General features: G+C 50.2%; 1 long non-coding RNA gene across 2 annotated transcripts in view; it reads left to right on the top strand.

Annotated features, from left to right (window-relative positions):
* The window catches only part of LOC129384315 (uncharacterized), a 207,999-nt gene that overhangs the window by 46,796 nt on the left and 138,335 nt on the right, over positions 1 to 22,868 (top strand). For both annotated transcript variants that reach the window (XR_011896122.1, XR_008612046.2), the window contains exon 2: positions 745 to 811. This is a non-coding gene — a long non-coding RNA (uncharacterized lncRNA). The remainder of the gene's footprint in view (positions 1 to 744; positions 812 to 22,868) is intronic.

The raw sequence follows: 22,868 nt of genomic DNA on the forward strand, positions 1-22,868 counted from the left end.
TTCTACGCACTTTTCACGCTGCACAAGGGGGGCAGCACGCCTTAGATGCAATATTCACGATGGCGTAATTGTTTAACTATTCTTTACAAATAACACGAGACAGATATGAGAACTTTTTGAACAGACGATCTTTGAACATAAGGATACGAGGGACGACCTCACGCATCGGCATCGGCCCATGGGGACTAGCAATGTCTCTGCTGCGTGGTGCATTAATCTTAATCGCGCGTGGGGTGAAAATACTTACGTGGCTTAATGAAGTCCACGAGACGGTGCATCTGCCGCTGTATTAAGCTAATCGTACCATCGAAGAACGCACAAGACATAACGCAGCCATACAACAGTGCGCTTTGTGGCTACACCGTTATCTCGATAATCGCGAATTCTGACCCGTCGGCATTGATGTACGTATGTCTACCGTCGTATTAGTATGCTAGTAGAGGCGGCAATCGTCTCGGTCGACGCGCGGTCCCCTAGTTTCCACGTAGCTTGTGCTCGTTGCTCGTTGCGCCTGAGGGTTACTCAGTTTGACGATTGGTCACGCCGTGGGGCTGCCATATTTTGACTGAATTACATGAGCGGGGGGGGGGGGGGGGAGGCGCTACGTTTCACCTAACGCTTCGTCTACTACACAGGCTCTCTTTGGGTAGCATGCTTGGTAAATCGGTGTACCTAACGCCGTCGTAAAATCGGACCAATTTATTTGTTCGTTTATCGATGTATTTCTTTTTTATTTATTTACAGATACTGCAGCTGGCTCCATTCAGTGGTCGTCCAAGCAGGAGGGGCCAAAGAGGTACACATTAACAAGGTGAGCCATTCAAAGAACAGAGAAGGAAACAAAAAGGACACGCATGTCGGTATTATAGTGACACGTGTATACACGTTCATCTTTATCGGGCGACCACGAGTTTCACCGCCTAACAAATGTCATCGCACAGCGCGGGACGCGCCTGCATGTATGTACAGTGCTCACGGAATGAAACGCGTCAATTTAGGGCTAACTAATACCCATACTTTCGTTTCCACCGGCCGCAGTTCGGGTCACATCGACGCAATTTCGGTGAGTACACTTAAAGCGGAATCCGAGTCACCTTTGGTGACCAGATTCCTAGCGACATGACATGGTACTCTCGAGTTCTCTGCACATATGCAGGGTTCTACCAAATACTCGCTGTCGCGTTTCATTCCGTGAGCACTGTACATGGAAGTTTCTGGAATGTTATCGACGGTTCCATCCGCTGTCAGTGACCGAACCTTGTGTTATCTGATCGCATGTATGCGCTACGCGAATAGCGTAGAACTTTGTGGAAGACACGCGGGTCCCAGCGATTACTCTGGAACGTTCGGCGGCTGATGTACTAAAGCCGACGCGCTTGACCCGCTGATCAGATTTTTCGACGACCGCCTAGTGGGTATGCCGATATCGTTGTTCTTTGAATGTTCTTTGAGGGGATAGAGAAATTTGCGGAATATGACCAACCCTTATATATAGCTTTCATTGATTACGGGAAAGTGTTTGATTCAGTCGAAACCTCAGCAGTCATGCAGACATTGCGGAATCAGGGTGTAGACGAGCCGTACGTAAAAATACTGAAAGATATCTATAGCGGCTCCACAGCCACCGTAGTCCTCCGTAAAGAAAGCAACAAAATCGCAATAAAGAAAGGCGTCAAGCAGGGAGATACGATCTCTCCAATGCTAGCCTGCTTTATGAGGGCACAAGTCTCGCCCCGTAAAACGTATCGTTGATCACAGTTTTTCTGTCTTCTTCACCGTCACTACTACGTGGCAATAACAAAACAAAAAAAAAGCGATCTCTGATGTAACAAGCCCGTTCACGGGCGCTGCTGCAGCAGCCCTGTATTAAAGGAAACGAACTGTGAGGTACGGCACTCGCATTGCCGGAACTCTAGCAGCGAGTCGCGTCGGAATGCTGCGTGCATAATGCATTTTGCGGGTGTCTAGAGAGAGACGCTAGGCGCGACTAACCGTGCGGGTCACCCGGTTCCAAAGCCGGGTAATTTTTATGCACTATTCCGGAGGTTAAAAAAAATTCGCACCATCTCTATACACGCGTGCGTTCCGTTTAACAGTGGAGCGCGTTTTACACACACGCTCATTTCCAGCAAAGAAAGTTGCTGATAATCTGTTCCAGTTTCGCACAGTTAAAGAAAAAAAAAGGCTGTTAAATTAAATTATGGCGTTTAACAGTGAACAGGGAATTCAACAGTGAATAGCTTAACAGGGGTGGCGCATAACCAGATGGCTTTGGGTTAAATTTCGATTTCTTGCAGTACTTCTACGTGCAGCAAAAAAAATGTACAAAAGAATAAGAAGAAAGAAAGAAATGCTGTGTTTAAATGTGTCATTTCTAGCAAGAAATTGGTGCCAGCGAACATTCGCGAGTGTCCCTGCTTTCTTGCTGGCGTTGTCAGGCTTAACACGTTATGACAAAATTCCTGGTTTCGTAGCGGGGACAATTCGGTTTTTATTTTTTCTTCTTGCATGAGTGGCTTGCTATGCATAATGTCTCGCAAGTTCGCTGCCCAGGTTACTGTAGCTGTGACGTTCAATGTGCGCTACAAAGCTACGCCTTAATGGACCGTACGAACAGCTTTCAGACTACGAGGAGTGTCGTTCTGTATCGGATACCGCAGAGAACATGGGTGCCTATACGTATTCCCATGGTATGCGCGGTGGAGAGTCAGTTACTGGGGAGGATGATCTGCCGAATGGCGTCAGTGGACCTTTACGTCGAAGTGGTTCTCTTCGCTTACAGAACCCGCCGTGGGGCTGCAGTTGGCTACGGATCTGCGCTATGTACTATAAGCCCGGAGCGCGGGATCGAATCCTGGCCGCGGCGCCCGCATTTCGATAGGGAGTGAAATGCACCCAATGGGAGTAACCTGCACGATAGGGAGTAACCTGCACGATCCAATGCCCGCGTACCATGCATTGGGTGCAGCTTAAAGAACCCCAGGTGGTTTAAAATTAAACCCCTAGTCCCTCACTATACGGCGCGCCTCATAATCGAATCGTGGGTCCGGCACGTAAAACCGCAGAATTGAATTGCTTCCCCTTACAAAATTTCTTTAGACAGTCTATAAAAAGTCCATTGATATTTGTCTACTTAGTTGATAGGCTTTCCATAAACAAAATCTACCGGCCGCTGGATACAAATTCTAGGCACTGTTCATAAAGGCTATAGTTGTCTATAGACATACCTATGGCCTTGCACCTTTCATCCTGTATTGTCTATAGAATGTTATAGATAGATTCTATAGACGGTCTAATTATACTTATTGTCCTACAATTTTTTTGTAGACTATCGTCTATCGAATATTTATGCGCAAATTTCGATAGAATCTCTTATACTCTATATATGAACATCATCTCGCAGTTTTTATTGACTATTATTTACAGAATCTCTATAGGCAAACCTGACAGTATGTTTTATAGACAGTCTATAGACTGTCCAAATTCATTTTTGTAAGGCATTGGGACATTGGCGGAACCCAGGATGTAATTTAAAAGCTATAGCGTCAAGTTCCTCACAAGAGTGATCTGAGGACTTAAAAGTTGAGTCGGAATATGCTCGACTGTTCATAACTGTTTTTTTTAGAGCGCCATTTTCGCCATCGCCATCAACATTCTTTGTCTGTCTTCCGCATTGTACTCGATCTCAAAAGTCGTTATGACAATTTTGTTGCATTCCTGTTGAGTTTTTTTTTCTTTTTTTCTTTTTTGCCCTCAATATACTTTCTATTGAGATTGTTAAGAACGGCCAGCTGCAGTGCAAGTTTGCCACCCGTTGCAACTGTCGAGGCAACATCCCGGGAGCATCGCCACCAACCTCTAGCCACGGCGTAACTAAATCGACTTTGTGTCGGGGAACAATACGCGCATCCCCTACTCTCCGTCGCTTCAGCTAGGATGCGTTCGACGAAGCAGGCTTTGTGCTGAAACCGCCGCCAACCTCTAGCCTCATCGCCGTTGTGACGGAATGAGTTCGGCGGGCCAACTATTGTTACCGAACTCCCCAACGCGGACCTGATCTGCTACGGGTGCGCGAGTTGCCGCGGGAACGCCGTTTTTGCGCTCCTTCCCACGCACCGACCAAGACGCAAGACAACGCGCTACCCGTAACGGCTCCCGAGTTCTACGAAGCCCCTCTGACGTCGGCTCCGGAGCATCGCCCCTGTGTGTATGCGTGTGTGTGTGTAAACCGTGCCGCGGAGAGGCGGCTAGTTTGCGATGACTAAACGAACGTTCGCATCACCTTGTATCGGGAGAGGACCGAGTGTTTAAAAACCGCTGTTGTGTGGCTGCTCAGGACACTCTCTCTCAAGCAGTCATGTTAGACTCATGTACTTTTCCAAACAGTCATGTTAGACTGATATAAATACTGTAAATAAACCCATATTCCTCGTTCTCGATGAGAAGCAGTCCTTGCCTTCATGAACGTCCTCAGCGTGGATAAGTTGGACGACGGCATGGGCCAGCTACCTTCTAATTCATGCCCGACTCCAATCTTGACAACGGATCACGAGCGATGGGATTGAGCCCCCAATCCTGACAAGATGCACTTGAATGGTACGCGTGATACGCGATGCTCTATACCTATATTCCTATATAGGATACTCTATATCCTCGATGCTGAATAGCTGGTGAGCGATTTCGTTCTGGCCGATCCTCTCGGCTTCTCTTCCATCATCACAGCGATGTTTCGAATAAACGTGCCTCGTTCTCCCTCAATATGACTGCCGCGTTCCTGGATAAACGCAGCGATTTGGCATCGGGGAAGTCGAATTGAAAAATTCGCGCCTGCGTGCCGGTGAACGTTAAGAAAAAAAGTGAGAGAGAAAGGGAGGAAGAGAGAGACCTCGGCTTTCCGCGGAACACGGTTAGACGTAGAAGCATGCGTGCATGGATGCGGTGATCGTGTTTCAGTGTACGAGTCGCCAAAAAGAGATTTAAAATAACGTGCAAAGAGACGGAGAGAGGGGGGGGGGGGGGGGCTTTGCGTGTAGGAGTAAAAAAATAATAATAAAGGAAACGAGAGGAGGAAGCAAAACGAAGAGAAAGAAACAAAACGAAGAAGAAAAGAAAGACAGCGGAGTCCGAGTGGCTCATAACAAGCCGCGCTCTGCACCGGCCGCATTTTTTGCGTGACGCGCCCATTTTCGCGCGCGCTTCCAAGTTGGCGCTCACGCGCTCGCATGCGAAGGACGGCCGAGAAAGTACAACAAAACCCGGTAGCTGGCCGTGCAGTTCTTCCTTTCTTTCTTCCTTTCTTCCTTTCTTTCTTTCTTTCTTTCTTTCTTTCTTATTTTCTTTCTTTCTTTCTTTCTTTTCTCACAAAGAGCTCTACTTCGAGATCAGAGGCGCTCATCGCTACCTCAGCTCGGAGTGTGTGTTTGACGGCCATACGATGCGGATGCGCTAGCGTGCTGGGGGACGCGAGACTCGATCCAGGAATGGAGGCATGCTCCTCGACCCCCCCCCCCTCCCCCCCGCACGCGCGCACCATCATCCCTCTCTCACTTACTCCGGGATAACAGCCGCTAAATTAAGGCGCGCTGAAGAAGGAACGCCAAGGAGCGTGCGCGGCTGCCTGGGCTGTCGTCGTATCGCGTATCACGCACGGCGCTGCCCCGTCGACTGTTCGTTCACCTTGCTTTCTTGTGCGGCGCTAATCCATCACCACAGCACGCACCCCCCCCCCCCCCCCCCTCGTTACCCCCCGTCCCCCCTCACATCGCACCTCCCCTTCTTCGCGGCAACGCTTCTACCATTCTCCAATGGGACGTCCCGTGCGTGGATTGCGGTGCGGTGCCTGGCAGCGGCGAGCTTAGAAAATGTAAAAAGTGCGCCCTCTCGTCTCGCTAAGTGGCCCTCCTTAATATCGTGCCTCAAATAGTTTTAGGAAGAGCGGATGGGGGCGGATGGGAGTCAGACATGATGCAATGTAGCGTGTAGGCGTGATATTTTCGCAATAATTATTTGAATTTTTTTTCGTTCGATTGTAAGACACACACACACACACACATATATATATATATATATATATATATATATATATATATATATGTATTTGTGTGTGTGTGTGTTTTCCATACTCTAATTTTAGAGTTTTTAGCGTGAGAGTGCTGAAGGAAACGCCTAATTGTGCGACTTCCACTTTGCTGGCGTTCTGCGGAGTCATAGTCGTTTAAGTTTTACAGAGTTTTAAAAGAAAACCAGTTGTGGCAGAGAGCGTAATTTCGTTCATTGAAAGCTGCAATGTTCCAAAAGTTGGACATTGCATTCACGACAAATCGAAATTCGCAAACAACTAATTGACCGAAATTCGCGAAATAACGTTCTAATTAATTACTTTAGAGGCACATATTGCAATTTACAAATTGTAGCCTGTTAGCTTGGAAGCCATATCTACTGTAGGGACACATCTTGAGGATGTCAGGTGTTTCGAGATATGCGCCATCCATCTAACGGTAAGAAGTGCACTGTCGTTCCACTTACTTTTTTAACTAAACGCTCTTTTTGATACATTCAATCACAGAGTTAACGGGAACGCCCGTTAATTCATCGCAGTCTTTGACAATGAATGTCGCGGCACATAGTGTCATCCTGAGAAACTCATTCAACGCGGGACACCGCTCGCAACCTCGCCGGCTACGATTCCAAGATGTGCCGTAAAGTAATTAATCCAGAAGTTAATTGGGTAATTTCCGCCAATTAGCTGAATATGTGTTTCTATTCGTCGTGCAAGTCCTCTCCGCACCTATTCGAATGTTCCAGCTCAAGGAATTGAATTATGCTACCTTCCACAGGCCACTCTTAAAAGTTTCCCTTGAAATTGTCATCCCGCTTAGCTGCAAGTGCCCACGGAAGCTACGTCAACGTACGGTACAAGTGTGCTGGAAGAGGTACCGGTGCCACTGAACACGGGTCATATCTGCTACCGAAATCCGGGCGATTGTGCACTTGCCAGGTGAGAACACTCGCACGTGTGCTGTTACATTCACGTGTTCTCTTTAACAGGGGACTGCAATGTAGATTAACTTTGGGTACGCTGTGTGCAATATATATATATATTGGCCTGATACCGGCACTACAGAGCCTGCCAGTCAACCTGGAGCACAGCCATGACGGGAATTGCACGTGTCAGTGTGAGATACAGGTCGCTCCACATAAGACATGTCATATCGTTCTTAGCACAGAAATGAGCAAGCTGGCGAGCGTCTATATATATATAGGCATCCTAGCTTGTAGACTATAGCGTCGCATTGTTTCGAGAGCCGCGTATAGGCGTTATTTCGTTTTGTTTAAACTAAAATTCTGGAGACCTTCTGCTACCTTTTGTTACCTTCATTACACTTTCCGCTTGAGGCGCAATTCAATATCAAATACCATTTTTTACTACGCTTGCGTTCCCTCGGGTAAGATTTCTTTTTTTTTTTTTATACCTTTCGCGTCCACATCAGTTGCCTTTCTCGAACGGAAGGTCCCGTACCCGAATGCGACGAAGCAGCGCGTCATCAATGGGAGCAGGGTGAAGGCGGGCAAGGAGAAGCATTCTCCTCCCATCTCGCTTTTCTTCATTTCCTCTACGCGAGCTGTCTTTAAGACCTATAAAAGCCGGGTCGACTCTCGCCTCCTGTGTATCATCTGCCTTTCCTGCGCGGGACCGTCCCACGCGCGCACTCGGCGTTGCGGCGGCGGCTTCGAGGTAGCGCATGCATGTAGAGGGAGGGGCGCCGTTCTATTAGTCTTCTTACTCTCTCTCCCTCATCTAGTCACTCTCCGCTGCGGCATTCTAGGTCTCGTGTCATTCGCATTACTCAACGTGTTGAACCCCTCCGCCTCGTGTACACCTTTCCCTCGCGAGGCGTCCCGAACGCGGATGCTGTGCTGCACCAGCATGCAGCCGCAGGTAAAGAGAGAGAGAGAGAGAGGTTACGTGTCTTCCTCTCCATCTATTCCTCTTCCTCCTCTCCTGCTGTATTCTCGAGCTCCCATCTTCATCCGTTCCCAACTGGAGCAGCCGTGCCTCTGGCTGTTGCCCGGTCTTCCGTCGCTCTCTCTCTCTCTCTCTCGTTCGCTAAACACCGCTCGTCGAAATCGCGAACGGCAACACAGAAGCTGACCGACATCTTCTCGCTCTGCTCTCCCTCTTCTTTCTTTCCCGCGGAATCACGCCGACCGAGGGGTGACGGAGGGCGCGCGCTTCGCGGCGTCTTTTCCGCGCTAATCTCAAAACTGACTGCGTTCGGTTTCCCGCTTCGGGTACAATTCTGGCGACGACGGTAGCGGAGGGACACTTGGGAAAGAAGGAAAGTCGCCGTAAACGCTCCGTGCGCTCCCTCCGTGTTTTACACGGGATAGCGAGCGCGCCTTGTTCTCCAAGCATGCTTGCTGGGGCGAGCCCGCTCGCCGTCTCCAAAAAACACTCTCCTGCCGTTGTCAGACATATTGAGAGAACGCTTTCGTGTCCTGTGCTCGGCTGCCCAAGCGCTGCCGGATCGTTACCGCCTAATGGTGACGCGGGTTTTCACGGGAGAGTAAGAAGCCCATGAATCTGTGGGCGGAAAAGGGAGAAGAGGCTTTGGAAAGAAGGTGAATTAGTCGCGCATCGGATGGCACCCGTTCCAGCTCATCTTCTACTTACAATGCGTACGCTTACGAATGCCGTTATGGAATTTCTGTTGCGTTTCTGTTGACTTTTTCTATGTCCCGTGGGCGACTGTGATTGGCGCACTTACAAAGGTCGTTATAGACATCCCGACGTGTCTCTGTTGAGTTCTCGTTGTCCTCGATTGACTTTCTGCTGAGATGCAATTGACTCGCGACTGGCGGGCAGATGGATTGAGAGCTCGGAGCAGGTAGGCATTAAGGATTGAGGGCCGCCATTTTGTTGGCCGTAACGGGGTTTTGTACGAGGCGGACTGATTGAAGGTTGTGTGGGAAAGACGTCTTTCAATTTCGCGGAGCAAATGAAGTTACATTTGGACTGGGCGTGGGTTAGGCATCCTCCTTTCGGAGGGACCGTTCCAGCCGCGTCGACTTCGAGGAACTGCCCGGGATAGATTGAATTCAAGTGCGATAGAGGCAGGCAAGTCTCGGGGAAGGAAGTTGGAAGCGGGGTGCTGCACGCTTGATGGAGTCGGGGCTGATAGATGGATCGAGGGTTGGGGAGCATTGTAAGTGATAAAAAAAAAGGAAGGGAATGTGTGCGGAGTGAAGTCTGCACTGAAAGTGTTGGGTGCCGAATATGCTACGGCGTCCCAGTTTGGAGCCATCCGGGATATCTTGACGCTCACTCGTACGAAGCTTGCGCGCCCGGTTTCGCATCGATGCGAGCTTAGCTTGCGATGTGAAATGTGGCCGACCGGCCGCTCCCGCAGCGCAACTTCGTCGCCTTGATGTGCGGTAATGGGTTTATTGGCCTACAAACCGCTTGACGGACGATCTTGTACCAGTCGAAGACTAGGGGGGGGGGGGGGGGGGGGTAAGGTGCTGGCGCCTTTTACGTGGCTCTTAAGAGCGTCGTCGTTTCGGCTTTGCGAGGCTATAATGGGTGCTTATAGCGTCGGTGTCTCCGCGGATGAACACGGGCGCTTCGCGCCTGATCGCTGCCGATAAAGCTTGGAACGCGAGATTCGGGCAGAGATCTAGTTGTGCGTTGACGAGACGCAGGTCTGTTAGTAAAGTTAGTTAGTTAGTTCGTTTCTGAATAGTCGATCTGGATCGTCATCCTCCTTGTCGTCGTAATAATCTTTATTGATCGTTATCGTGATCACTTCTTTTTCTTTTGCCACTACTGCTGCTGCTGTTGCTACTACTACTAGTAGTAGTAGTAGTAGTAGTAGCAACTACTACTACTACTACTAGTAGTGTAGTAGTAGTAGTAGTAGTAATTGGCTGCTGCTACTACTGGTATACTACTACTACTACTGCTACTACTACTAGTAGTAGTTGTAGTAGTAGTAGTAGTAATTGGTCGCTACTACTACTACTACTACTACTACTACTACTAACTTCATTCTATTTAATGTCCACTAGCATGGCGAAGGCGTCTCCCAGCGATCGCCAATTACCCCTGTCTTGTGCCAGCTGACGCCATTTCATGCCTGCGAATTTCCTGATCTCACCGCACCAGCCATCTCCCTGCCGTCCTCGACTGGGCTTCTCCTATTTCGGCAACCATTCTGTAACTGTGGTGGACCACCGGTTTTACATTTATTCGGGTCTGCGCGCGGACGTCGCTAAAAGCTTGCGAGCTCGACGTACGCGCACGCGATGGTTCGTTTCACTTTCCTTCGCTTTGTTTGACCGCAACAAAACGACGTTGCACCACGAAATCAGCTGGGCAAATTTTAATTAATTAATTATGGGGTTTTACGTGCCAAAACCACTTTCTGATTATGAGGCACGCCGTAGTGGAGGACTCCGGAAATTTCGACCACCTGGGGGTTCTTTAACGTGCACCTAAATCTAAGTACACGGGTGTTTTCGCATTTCGCCCCCATCGAAATGCGGCCGCCGTGGCCGGAATTCGATCCCGCGACCTCGTGCTCAGCAGCCTAACACCATAGCCACTGAGCAACCACGGCGGGTGGCTGGGCAAATCAGCCCAAGATGTACAGTGGACGGCCCCGTGATGGCGCGTAATCTTTCCTGCTTCTTTTTTTATAGAATTTACTTAAAATGTCTTACGCGTGCGCAGTATCTGTAGTGACTTGATTCATTGTGCTCTTGCGCAAGATTCTTTTTTCCCATAGTGACTTGTAGCGAAGTCTATTATCAGCGTGCGCTGTGATTGGAAGTTCGCCTCATGCAGATAGATGGCGCGCTGACTTTGCAGGCCGGGTCTGAGTTCGGTGTTGTTTCATTTCCTCCGATAATGTGTTTTTGTGTCTTTCTTTGTGCGTCTCTCTCTCTCTCTCTCTCTCTCTTTGTTCCTTGTTGACAGTTCTCAGTCGCTGAGGTTTATCTTTTGTGTACGTTTGGTGGCCAGCCGGCGCTTCGGTCGCCTATATTTTTTCCTATAAGGTCTCATCATTTAACCCTTTCGGCGTCGCTGAAGTACCGGTACGTTTCCACGTTTCTGTCCCGCCACGTTGCTTTTGACATTCCCTTTTCTTGTCAGACAGGAATGCGAGGACCACACCAGGAGAGCATCTGCCATTATCCGTGTCGCTTTCTTTCTTTTCTTTTCATTTCTTCGCAACCAAAAATAAACAGGTACGTTCGTTTGACAATATCCGAGCAAAAAACAAACAAACAAACAAACAAAAAAAGCCGTTGGTGCGTCACCTCCTAAAACATATGCGACACTGCAAGGGTTAATGGACAACGACAATTGCGTACATAGTGAAAAAAAAGAAAAAGAACCACTGTTACGATATACTTTCGCGATCGTATACTAAAGCCATCCGGCTATGCGCAAACCGCAACCGCGTTCGTCGCGCAAATCCGTGAAGGACGTTAGCAGCCCGGCGTCCACAACGTCTCGCCAGCTCGCATTGCGCAAGTCCCCCCCCTCCCTCTCATTCCCACGTGCTCGCGGGGTGGTGTGTGTGTCGTCGCCGTTTCCCGTCGCCATCCTTGAAAGCCCGGGAGACGTGTGCAATAACCATTACGCGCCAACGCTAAACCCGCCGCGTCTCTCGTTACGGTTGGTTAACGTTGCAACTGTCACACTGGGCACGCCACAGCGCAGTTTGTGTTTTCGCACGGACGGCGAGAGATTGCAAACGGGACAGGCTGCGTACGCAGACCGCCTCCACGCCTGCTAAAAGCTCTGCTGGAAGCCACAGCGTGTATATATATATATATATATATATATATATATATATATGCGCAGAGGGGGCCTCCCAAGGCCGCGTCGTCGCATCTCATAGCTCACAAGACTTTCCCACAAGGAATTACTAGAGGGAAAGGTTTCACTGGTCCGAGATATAGCGGTGCTGTATGGTGATTTCCTTTGCACATGTTTTTTGTGTACACTGTTGCTAAGTGCCTAAAGGGCTACTACGGTCTTGTCAAGTTGTCTAGACAATTTTTTTTTTTCTTTTCACTCAACCCTGTTTCTGTATCCTGTGTAGACAGAAAGTAAAGATTGATTGATTGATTGATTGATTGATTGATTGATTGATTGATTGATTGATTGATTGATTGATTGATTGATTGAAATGTGTAGCTGTAATGTCTACGCAAGCTACGGGGTATATCCTTGTGACACCCATAGTAAATTATATCGCGTATATTGCATCAATCCTTTTCAACGTTAACTGGGAAACGGTCGCAGGGTATGCCACTGCCGTCGTAAGGTCACTCTGACTATTGCTCGCTCTGTGTCACGCGAGTGTTTGACACGTAGCCCGGGACCACGTCAGACTGGTACCCCGCCTTTATTCCCAGGCTATAATGGACAGTGGTTCCCCCAAATAAAAACAAAATGAAGTGAACTGGTTCGCTTAAAATATCCACACGAAATACGAAGTTCAGCTGCCCGTGGACGCGTGTACGGAAATGTTTCCAACCTATTCTTGCCGCCAGCCTTGGGAGAAAGAAAGGGACCCTAATTTTGACACGCTCAGTCGTGGGGTCGCGCGGGCGACGAAAAAACAAGCACGAAGTGTGCTTCGGATACCGCGAAATCACGCCAGAATTCAGGATGCAATATCGTGGTTTGATAACCTATCGAAATGACCTTGTACCCACTTGACTGGGGAAGGATGAGGGGTAGGAAGGGAGGAATGGGGGAGGAGGATGGAGAGGGGCTCGGGTGGCACTCCCCGTATAAACGCAGAAATTTCGGAAGGGACACGCGCGTGCCCGGCCTGCCACCCGCTGGCTATGCTATGCTACGTACGTCACGGCGCCCCACGCTTGCGTATATAACGAAAGGTTACATAGACGGCGTCCCTCCCCCCCCCCCCTTTTTTTTTTACCGTAAACGCGAAACCCTAACAACTCTTTCACGTTGCAGCCGTCGTTCCTCTTGCAATAGGTATAACTGCGATGGGGACGCGAACGGCGCGACGCAGTCTGCAGCAACGTTTTTAGATCTCTAAAACGAGATCTAAAAACGCTGGTCTGCAGAGCAGGCCCCGCCGAGGCAGCCCACGTCTCCGCCGCGTTTCCCGTATCGCCGGAGATTGGGACTCTCCTCCAGTGACGCGTAGGGGCAGGGGGGGGGGGGGGGGGGGTGCAGATGAGCGCGCGCCTGCGAGGCCGCTTGCCTCGCACCCACGCGGGCGGGCGGCCTTAAGTGGAGCACGACGAGAGAGCGCCTTGACGGACAAGCGCATCCGTTGTGTCGCTTCCCTTCTCGGCCTGCGCGCGACAATCTAACAAGATGACTCCCCACCGCAGGAGAGGGGGTGGGGGTGCCTGATGCGGTGGCGGCCTACTTCTGTCTCGGCGTGCCGCCGAGCTGTGGGAGCCTATTTAGACGATGTCGTACATTGTAGGTTTCATCGAGTGTCAAAAAGAAAAGGAATGGGGAATTTGACGGGTAAAGTACGGAGGCAGCTGACGGGAGAAGTAAAGAAAAAAAAAAAAGAAGACACACCGCCGTGTGGCAGCCGAGTCGCGTCTGCCTATGCGCGGCTGAGAGAGCGAGGTTGCGGCGTTTGATGAAAATTCAAAATGGCTCGCGCGTACTTGGATAAAGGTGCGCCTTGACGGGTGTGGCCACGGTCCGAATATCTTTGACTCGGTGAACGGTCTTGAGCCCAGTCGGTGTAAAGTTGCCCGCAGAGAGAGGCGTATGTACATCATAGCGAGGGCAGGTACACAATAGGTGCTCGATGGTTTCCTGGCACCCACAGGAGTTGCACATCGGGCTCACGGCCATTCGCAATCGATAGGAGTATGCGTTCGTGAATGGCACTCCCAGCCACAAGCGGCACAGCAAGGTTGTTTCGCCGCGGGAAAGGCTAGGTGGCAGTTGTAGCCGTAGCGTGGGGTCCAGTTTATGTAATCGGCAGTTGAAGGCAATGACCTCCAAAGATCTTGTGACTTTTTGCGAGCAAGTAGGTGAAGTTCCTTGGCAGCGTCCGGCCTCGCCAGAGGTGTTGGACGCGTCTGGGTATCTTCGTGGGCAGACCGCGCAGCCTTGTCAGCTAGGTTGTTGCCGACGATGCCACAGTGAGCAGGAATCCATTGAAATATAACGTGCCCTCTTTCCAGAGCATGGTGGTGCACTTCCCTGATGTCAGATATCATCTGCTCGTAGGTTCTGTGAAGAGCTGCCTTATAATAACAAAATACGACCCATTTATCTGTTGGCTCTTCGGTGACGTACGTCATAGCGGCATGGACAGCTCCAAGTTCCACCGACGTAGATGTAGTCATGTGTGACAATTTGAATCTAACTGTATAACCTGCTTAGCTGGACGACGAATGCGGCAGTTGAGCTGGTAGGTGAGGTCGTACCATAGGTATATATATATATGTGGTCATGATACGTCTGGTGCAGTAATGGGAGCGGAAGTTGCTTCTAAGCCGGCGATGGGTGATCCGACTTTTTTGTAATTACAGGAATAGCAAAATTCACTTGAGGCTGTCGCAGGTAGCACAGGGGAGGTGAAGGCTTCGCCGCCGGTGTAAAAGATGACGGTATGCACTCTTGATGAGCGCTAATCACTCTCGAAAAGGTCGCTTGAGGTCTCTCGGCTGGTAGGGAGGCCAAATGGTGGTCGGGGATCCTTGACCGATGGCGAATGTGCGTTCTGAGAGAGTCGACAGCTATACGTGTGTCTGGATCATGTGGTCTCCCCGCGATGGCAATCGTTGCTGCTGTTGAGGTGCACCGAGGCAGCCCTAAACACTTGCGTAGGGCTCGACCTTGTGTGCTCTCCGAAGCGCGAGAGTTCGTCTTGCATGCATTTGACAACACTGGTGGACTGCAACGTAGGAGTCCGAGAAACAGTACCCTGTACAGCTGCACCATAGACAATGCCATTGAGGATGTCAGCTATACCGGGCGTGCGCCCGAGACTGTAACGAACGCACTTCATTCGCGAGCACAGTAGAGAGCCATCCCATCGAAGCATTTAGCTGGAAGCGTGGCGGTGCAGGAAGTTTCGCGCCGCAAGCTCTTCGCGCAGACCTCCTTCTCGATGGCAACCCTGCAGTGCGGGGGCAACCGCAACGTACGTTCCGAAAGATGCACACACACGCTGAGCACGGACAAGAAGAGGACACGCGCATCAGCGGCTCGCGTGCTTCACGTGGCGTGGTTGATGACGGAGGGGGAGGGGGGACACCCGCGGAGCGTGTCGTGTTCCGTCGTCGTCGCCGTCGTGTCATGGAGACGGGTGCTCTGGCGCGACGGCTGACCCAGGTCGCTGGCCGGGGGATACGTGGACGCGCTCTTCCGCGAAGGAAGGCGAACGAACGACGAAGCCGACGCGGCGTGACGCTGCAGCCGAGGAAGAGCCCGAGAACGAGCACGATCGACTGCGCCAGCGCTCGGGGACGCCGAACTGAACTTCGCTCGTTCGGCGACGACCCACATGGAGCGTATTGCGAGCGTATTCCTGGCGTCCGCGCGCTCGCGGTTCTCGCGACGTCGCGGTTGCTGGAATGCGTGTTAGCCTTGCTCATTTAGATTACCGTCGCGCGTAACCCGATTCGGCTCGGAGACTTCGCGCGCGACACCACGCGACGCGTGTATATACTGGACGCGGGGGCGCGTGATGTACGTCGGAAATGCGCGCCATGTGGGTTGCTGGTTTCACGTGATCACGCAACGTGCGTGGCCGTGCGTCCACACTCAACACACACGCGCACACTTTGACACGAGCTAAGGATGTTCCAGAGACAAGGATCTTGCTATGCTGCCATCGTTTTGCCAGCATGACAAGACAATACACGCGAACAGCTTACGGTCAAGAAGCATGTAAAGAAATTAAGGGGTTTTAAGGAGTGAGTAAGCGGCGGGAAGAAGGCGAGGACACTCGTGGAAAACCGCGCCGCCGCACGGCACACGTATACCCGATAGCTGGTTCAGCTATATTTCGCGCAGCAAAAACTCGTCGCGGAGAAGCAAGGGCAGGGCGTAGTAGATCGAACAGGATTCTCAGGTTCTGCTGCCTTCTAGCGTTACAGTCTCCTCGGGTACATATTTTTTTTTCGTTCATCACAGGTTTCTTACACGGAAATCACATCAGCACGTAGTACACGCGGTGCCCGTCGCTGAAAGCCGAAGTGCGGCGGCTCAAAGTGTAGGCTGCTGTCTTCTCCCTAAGCCTCGCTATTCTTTTCGCGTTTTCTAGTGAACAGTCCGGATAACTCGTATAAGTGCACATCATATTCCTCGCGGGAGCGTATTTATCGACCGATTCCGTAGGTGTTCACCCGCCGCGGTGTATATAAATGGCGCTAGGGTGTTCTGCTTGGCCTGAGGTCCCGGGCTCTGTTCCCAGTCGCAAGCGCTGCGTTTATGATGCGTGTAGAAAATCGGCGAGCGATCGCATGCTTAAATTTAAGTGCACTCTCAAAGTACTTTAGTCGTTCAAAATTAATCCGGAGCCCCCCCTCCCCCCCCACTACGGATTTTTTCATAGACTAGCTCACTCACTTGCCCGCTCGTTCTCTTTATCAATCAATCAATCAATCAATCAATCAATCAATCAATCAATCAATCAATCAATCAATCAATCAGTCAGTCAGTCAGTCAGTCAGTCAGTCAGTCAGTCAGTCAGTCAGCCAGTCAGTCAGTCAGTCAGTCAGTCAGTCAGTCAGTCAGTCAGTCAGTCAGTCAGTCAGTCAGTCAGTCAGTCAGTCAGTCAGTCAGTCAGTCAGTCAAATGCTGTTCGCCCAGCATACGAGTGACCGAAAACGCCACGCCATGCAATAGTCACGTGACAGCGAGAACTGAGAAGCCTACAAGCACCTACGCGTAAATTGCCAGGTCGCGTGCGCTGTGGGGTTAACGCACCGCCACGCACGAAGGCGACGGGGGGGGGGGGGGGGGGCGGTGTACACAGGGTGGCTACCCTAATCGCGGGGTAGCACGATGGGCGCTCGCAGAAGTGTCGCCGCCTGCGCACGAAGCACGTTACTGCCTATAGTTGCCATAAACGGCCGTGTATGTCGCCTCTGTCGGCTTCGCGGTTCTCAAGGTCAGCGGTTGGTAGGTAAGGCGACGCCGCACGCGAATCGGGTATAGCGGAGCAGCACGAATACGGAACGGAGACGACAAATAAACGACCGTGTAGACGGCTCGGAATATGTAACTAACGCGCGCTCAAGCCTGCGGCTGTGTTAAATGGAGACGCCGTTGCGTGCGGTTCGCCCGTTAACGCGCTCTTAAACCTCGCGCTGGAGCGATGCGAAAAAAAAAAACGTTATGGTTACGTTAGTGGCCGCGCCCCGCTCCGCGAGGGTGTCGACCTGTCGACGTCACGCACAGTGTAAAAAAAAAAAAAAAAAGCGCGCACTCCCTTCAACGCGTACGACTAAAAAATAGTTGCGCAAATCGTTGCATTGATAACGCGTCATTATTTTTTTTTCGCTTGGAAATGATCAAAACGCGAAGTCGCGAAGCCGTTTGAGAAGGACGAAGTTTAGACCAATCCCACGTACATATACTGCCAACAGCGGCCGCTGCATGCTGGCTCAAACGCGATGCCTGCAGCTCCCGCAGACGCTGCACGCACGAGTTCCCTCTATAGCGAATTTTTTTGTTTGCGTGTGTGAAAGGAGACCCCATGGTTTCTCTGTGGGGCCTCCGAGACTTGGGCTCTCCAATCACGGAGCCCCCCCCCCCCCCCCCGAGAACTTTGTCTGTGTGTGTGTGTGGGCGGGGGGGGGGGGGAGGTGACTCCATGGTTTCACGCCTACGAGACTTGCGCTCTGCGATCACGGAGGCCTCGGTTCTTCCCCCTGCACGGCTTCCTATAGGCGAGAACTCGGTGGCGCCGAGAAGGAAACGCGGAAGAAGCGGCGGGCAGCCAAGCGAGCGAAGCACGCATATTCCGCGTGCATCGCGAAGCAAGTATAGCCGAGAGAAAGAGACGCGCTCTCCTGGCACGGGAACAAGAAGGCCGGAATGCTTTGCATAATTTGCGTTTCCAACGCGATTTCAACTTGAGCGATTCGTCTCTCATCTTAATTTTTTGTTTTTTGTTTATTTTTGTCTGTAAGCGTATTGTGATGGGAGCTTCGTCACGCTTTGTAAAGAGGGTTCTATTTTCGCTTCACTGTGGGCGCGACCCGTCTCGCGAGGCTGTCGAGATTTTGAATTTCGTGCCAAGTGTGTCGTCGTGTTACTGCATGTCCGACAAAGAGCGAACTCCGCTGTGTGCGACTGTTTGCCGCGCATACGAAATCGACCGTACATATATACATCGTGTCGTATCGCTGGTTCTTTCGTAACAGTCGTTGTGTATTGTCGTTTATTTCTAATAGAAAGGACGCCGCAGGTTTAGGGGAAGGAAAAACGGGGATAATAATATAGAGCCGCGGTAAGGCGGAAGATTGATGACTCAGTTTGAAAGCGGTCGTGTTTCAATAAAACCTCTAGCACAGGTGCGTGCTAATCTGATCAACTGATACATATAAGACCGTATATTGGGTGCTTTTTATTTATTATATGGCCATCGAGCATCTATTGTGTACCTGCCCCCGCTACGATGTACAACGCCTCTCTCTGCGGGAAACTTTGCACCGACTGGACTTAAGACCGTTCACCGAGTAAAAGATACTCGGACCGTGGCCACACCCGTCACTGGCACGAAAAGCGAATCGTGCATTAGTGCAATACTTGAGGTGCACCGGTTTAAGAGACCGCTTATAGTGTCCCTGTGCATAGTGTCCCGCCCACACGCACTCAGTGCTCACTCTCTCCCTTTTTTCCTCTTTCTATTCCCCTTTCCCCCACCCCCAGTGTAGGGTAGCAAACCGGATGCTCTTCTGGTTGACCTCCCTGCCTTTCCTGTCCTTGCTTTCTCTCTCTCTCTCTTTTATTATTTTTTTCTGGGAGGGGATGAGGTTGCTGCACCAACATTCAAAAATTGCCTGTACCATAACACTTGAGCCAAATTACTCGGTGTGGCGTGGCCATTACTTCTACGAGAAATCTAAATGCTTAATTGAAGAGTTAACATAATTACACTAGTTAACTTTATTAAGTAATTCCTTTACGACACATATTGCAATCTATACGGACGACAGCTAGTGACATTGCCAGGCGAATATCGACTTGGAACGAACTTTGATAATGGCACCGGTTTCGTGATATTCGCCGTCAAACTTGCGGTAAATATGCACTGTTCTACCACTTACCTATTGCTAAAAAAAAAAAAGACTCCTTTTCACGCATGGAAACAATAAAGCCTCACTTACACTAGGCCGACCCGACACCGATTTCGGTCTGCCGACTGTCGTCGACAGCGCTTTTTTACCTTCGTGTGGGCGCCTCTGTCACACACTGTAAAATAATTTACACCCTAGAAAGTGAAAAAGGGTGAAAATGTGTTTATAACTCACACCCTTAGGGTGTTATCTATGTAACGGACACCCTAAGGGTGTGAGTTATAGACACATTTACACCCTTTTTTTCACTTTTTAGGGTGTAAATTATTTTACAGTGCACAGTACCGACGCCGAGCTCTCCACCGACTGTCGGCTGACTGTCGGCGTCGGTACAGTGTGACAGATGCGCCGACAAGAAGGCGAAAAAACGTTGTCGACGACAGTCGGCAGACCGAAATCGGTGTCGGATCGGCCTGGTGTGAGCTAGGTTTACGTATAACTGGAACGCCAATGCATTTCATCGGACCGTTTGAAAATTATCGGCGCGAAACTGGTGTAGTTCCGAGAAATTCGTTTCAAGTGAATACGCCTTGCGAACTCAACGGCTACAAGTCGTAAATTTAAGTATGTGCCGTAATGAGATGAATTCAAAAGTTAACTATACCATAATTACGTTAATTATCCAATAAAACGCCTTTCCGTTGGAGTAGTGGCTGCTCCTCATCGAGTAATCTAAATCGATGCTTAGAATTGTGCTATCAGCCACAGGCAATCTTTTTTAAAGATTTGACGCGGCTAAAGAAAGAAGAAAGCACCCAGTACACTTGTAACGTGCGAAGACAGCGAAGCCGTAAGGATGAGTTCTCACACTGTTCGTCGGAAACACTACGGATGTGTATGGGCACTTCCTGTTCTTTTAGTGGTGATTGATCAGCGTCGTCCTGGTTATAAGTGGCCGCATTCGGGGATCCCTCGCTGGCTGCGTTGCCGGACCATGTGGCGACAGCTCTCACTGCCGTATGTAGCCGTGTACGGACTCCTTGCTGACCTTCACGGTGGAGCTGGTAAAACGCGACGCGAGCAACGTAATATTGCGGTTTACTGCCTGAAAAAAAAAAATTGTAATAACACGCGCAAAGTATTTGTTGTCTATTCGAGTGAGTTGTTATACTGTATACGCACGGCGGAATTTGTATTTTTATATTCGAGAATTACGTTCTAAAGAAGAAAAAAATAAAGAATTCGGGAATCGGACGCACGTCGGGTTACTTGCTCTTTGATTTGCTTATGATACCGAGCGGCATGCCGCCTTCCCCTCACGACGACAGCTCTCCGTGCGAGTCCCCTCGATAACTTCGCTGTAAAACCCAAAATGGCACCACTCCACATCGTAAACGAAGGATGTAAGAGTGCGAGTTATGGACAAGTTTGCACCCTTATTCGCTTTTAAGGGTGTAAATTATTCTACGATGCGTGGCAGCTATAGGGCTTCCTTTAAATAGTCCACATAGGACAGCGCTTCGATGGTGCCATTCGCTGTAAAAACCATAATGACACCACTCCACATCGTAAAAGGGTGTAAGAGCGCGAGTTATAGACACATTTACGCCGTTATTCGTTTTTAAGGGTGTAAATTATTCTTCAGTGGCAGGGCTTCCGTTAAAAAGTCCACATACGACGCCCCTTCGATCGTGCCATTCGCTGTAAAAACCATAATGACACCACTCCACATCGTAAAAGGGTGTAAGAGCGCGAGTTATAGACACATTTACACCGTTATTCGTTTTTAAGGGTGTAAATTATTCTGCAGTGGCAGGGCTTCCGTTAAAAAGTCCACATACGACGCCGCTTCGATCGTGTCATGCGCGCATCCTTTTTTTTAAAAATTCCGAATGCACGCGTCCATAGGGTTGCCATCGTTGACGTTGAACAGCCAAGTGTTGTGACCTCGCGTCGTTCGATTCGCTGCGCATTCCGCCGGCAGGCAGTGTGGGAACCGGAGGCGTTCTTTTTTTTTTTTTTGTTGTTGTTGTTGTTTCGGCCCCTAGTTCGTTCTATATAGCTCACCGCTGCATGTAGGGTCCTCTCCGTTCTTTCCCGACGTCCCTGCTGCGCCGAGCGCGCCGATTTAATCGATGATCGAGCGACTCCCACACGCTTCAGGTGGGTCGTGATCGATTGGAAAGAGGTGTATAGACTGTGCGCAGTGCCACCGTAGTATACCCTTCGTGTTCGCTTCACCTGCATGCCCGCCTCTACGGAACCGCCGGTCCGCACGGCACAGACGCACGGCGCGGAAGTTTCTGTCTTTCTTTCTCTCTCTCTTTCTTTTGTTTTAAAGCTGTCTTTTACACACTCCAAAGCCGTTCCGAATACCCCGTTTGTGTGTGTGTGTGTGTGTGTGTCCTGTGCACGCATTTGTATGTGTACCGTATTCACGCGCGTATAAGATTCCCATTCTCGGGGAACGAGGAGGTGTAATAACGTGACCACACGTGTTTACGCCATTTTTTTGTAGTCATATTCGCAGCTTGCTGCTGGGCTGCTGGAAATAAGCGGATCGAGATAGAGTCCACGGTTGTCAGCGTGCTGGCTTGGTACTTTCAATATGGCGACGCTGATGACGTCAATGTGTCCTTCTTATGTATCTTGTAGTTTAGAAAAAAAAAAATATCGCTTAAGACATCATTATACAGTCGACTTTCCTTAATTCAGTTGCGGGTAATTCGAAATTTCGCTTAATTCGAACGCACGTGTGTGTGTGTGTGTGTGTTTACAATGGAGCCGGAACAATGGCGGTTCAGTCAGCGTGGGAATGACATGTAAAATACGTGGATCTTCCTAAACTTCGTACTTCTATACTGCTAGCTAGCGGCTTCAAGTTGACCATTTTCAACGAAGTGCAATGCGTTAGAAGTAAAACGACTAGCAGCGGTTGTGCGCCTGCGTAGAAATTTAGAGATGTGAAGCCGTTGTTGGTGGTGTTCTAAAAACATACGGCGGTCACACGACGTGCTCCGGCTACCGCGAAATCGCTTCTTCCGGCGCCTTCTGTCAGGAAAAAAAAAAAAAAAATGAAAGCATAGCCTTCGAGATCGGCTTCCGAAGAAGCCGTCGCTATGGGACGCGGATTTCGGACGCCACCGCAGAAGTCGCCACAAGAAGCGTCCGAAGCGACGAGCAGGAGGAAGCTTATACGGGTTCGATCCGTGCACTATACCGATCTTATATCGTGTATAGCTAAACGAGCTCAGTGCCAGAGTTATCTCTCCAGTATAAATTTTGTGGGGAAGAATCTAGCTATAGGTGTTGCTGCTAATAGTTTACGTCGTCTTACCTGTCCGCCAGGGAACGGGATATTGCGACTGCGGCTGCGGGACCTAGCCGCAGCGCTGAACTAAATCGCCGTGTAGGCATTGCGGGCCCCCTGAGGCCGACAACGATGGAGGCCTGCGTGCCCGAGGTACCGTCGGTACGCTTGGCGCAATGTCCGTATGCTGTACCTTGCCGAAAAGAGACGGAGAAGCAGCTGTGCAAGTGCGGGGGTATGTGCGGCACAGAAGTGCACCAATATCTTTGCGCGCGATGTT

This window comes from Dermacentor andersoni, chromosome 8 (genome assembly GCF_023375885.2).
Source record: "Dermacentor andersoni chromosome 8, qqDerAnde1_hic_scaffold, whole genome shotgun sequence".
Classification (NCBI taxonomy): Eukaryota; Metazoa; Arthropoda; class Arachnida; order Ixodida; family Ixodidae; genus Dermacentor; species Dermacentor andersoni.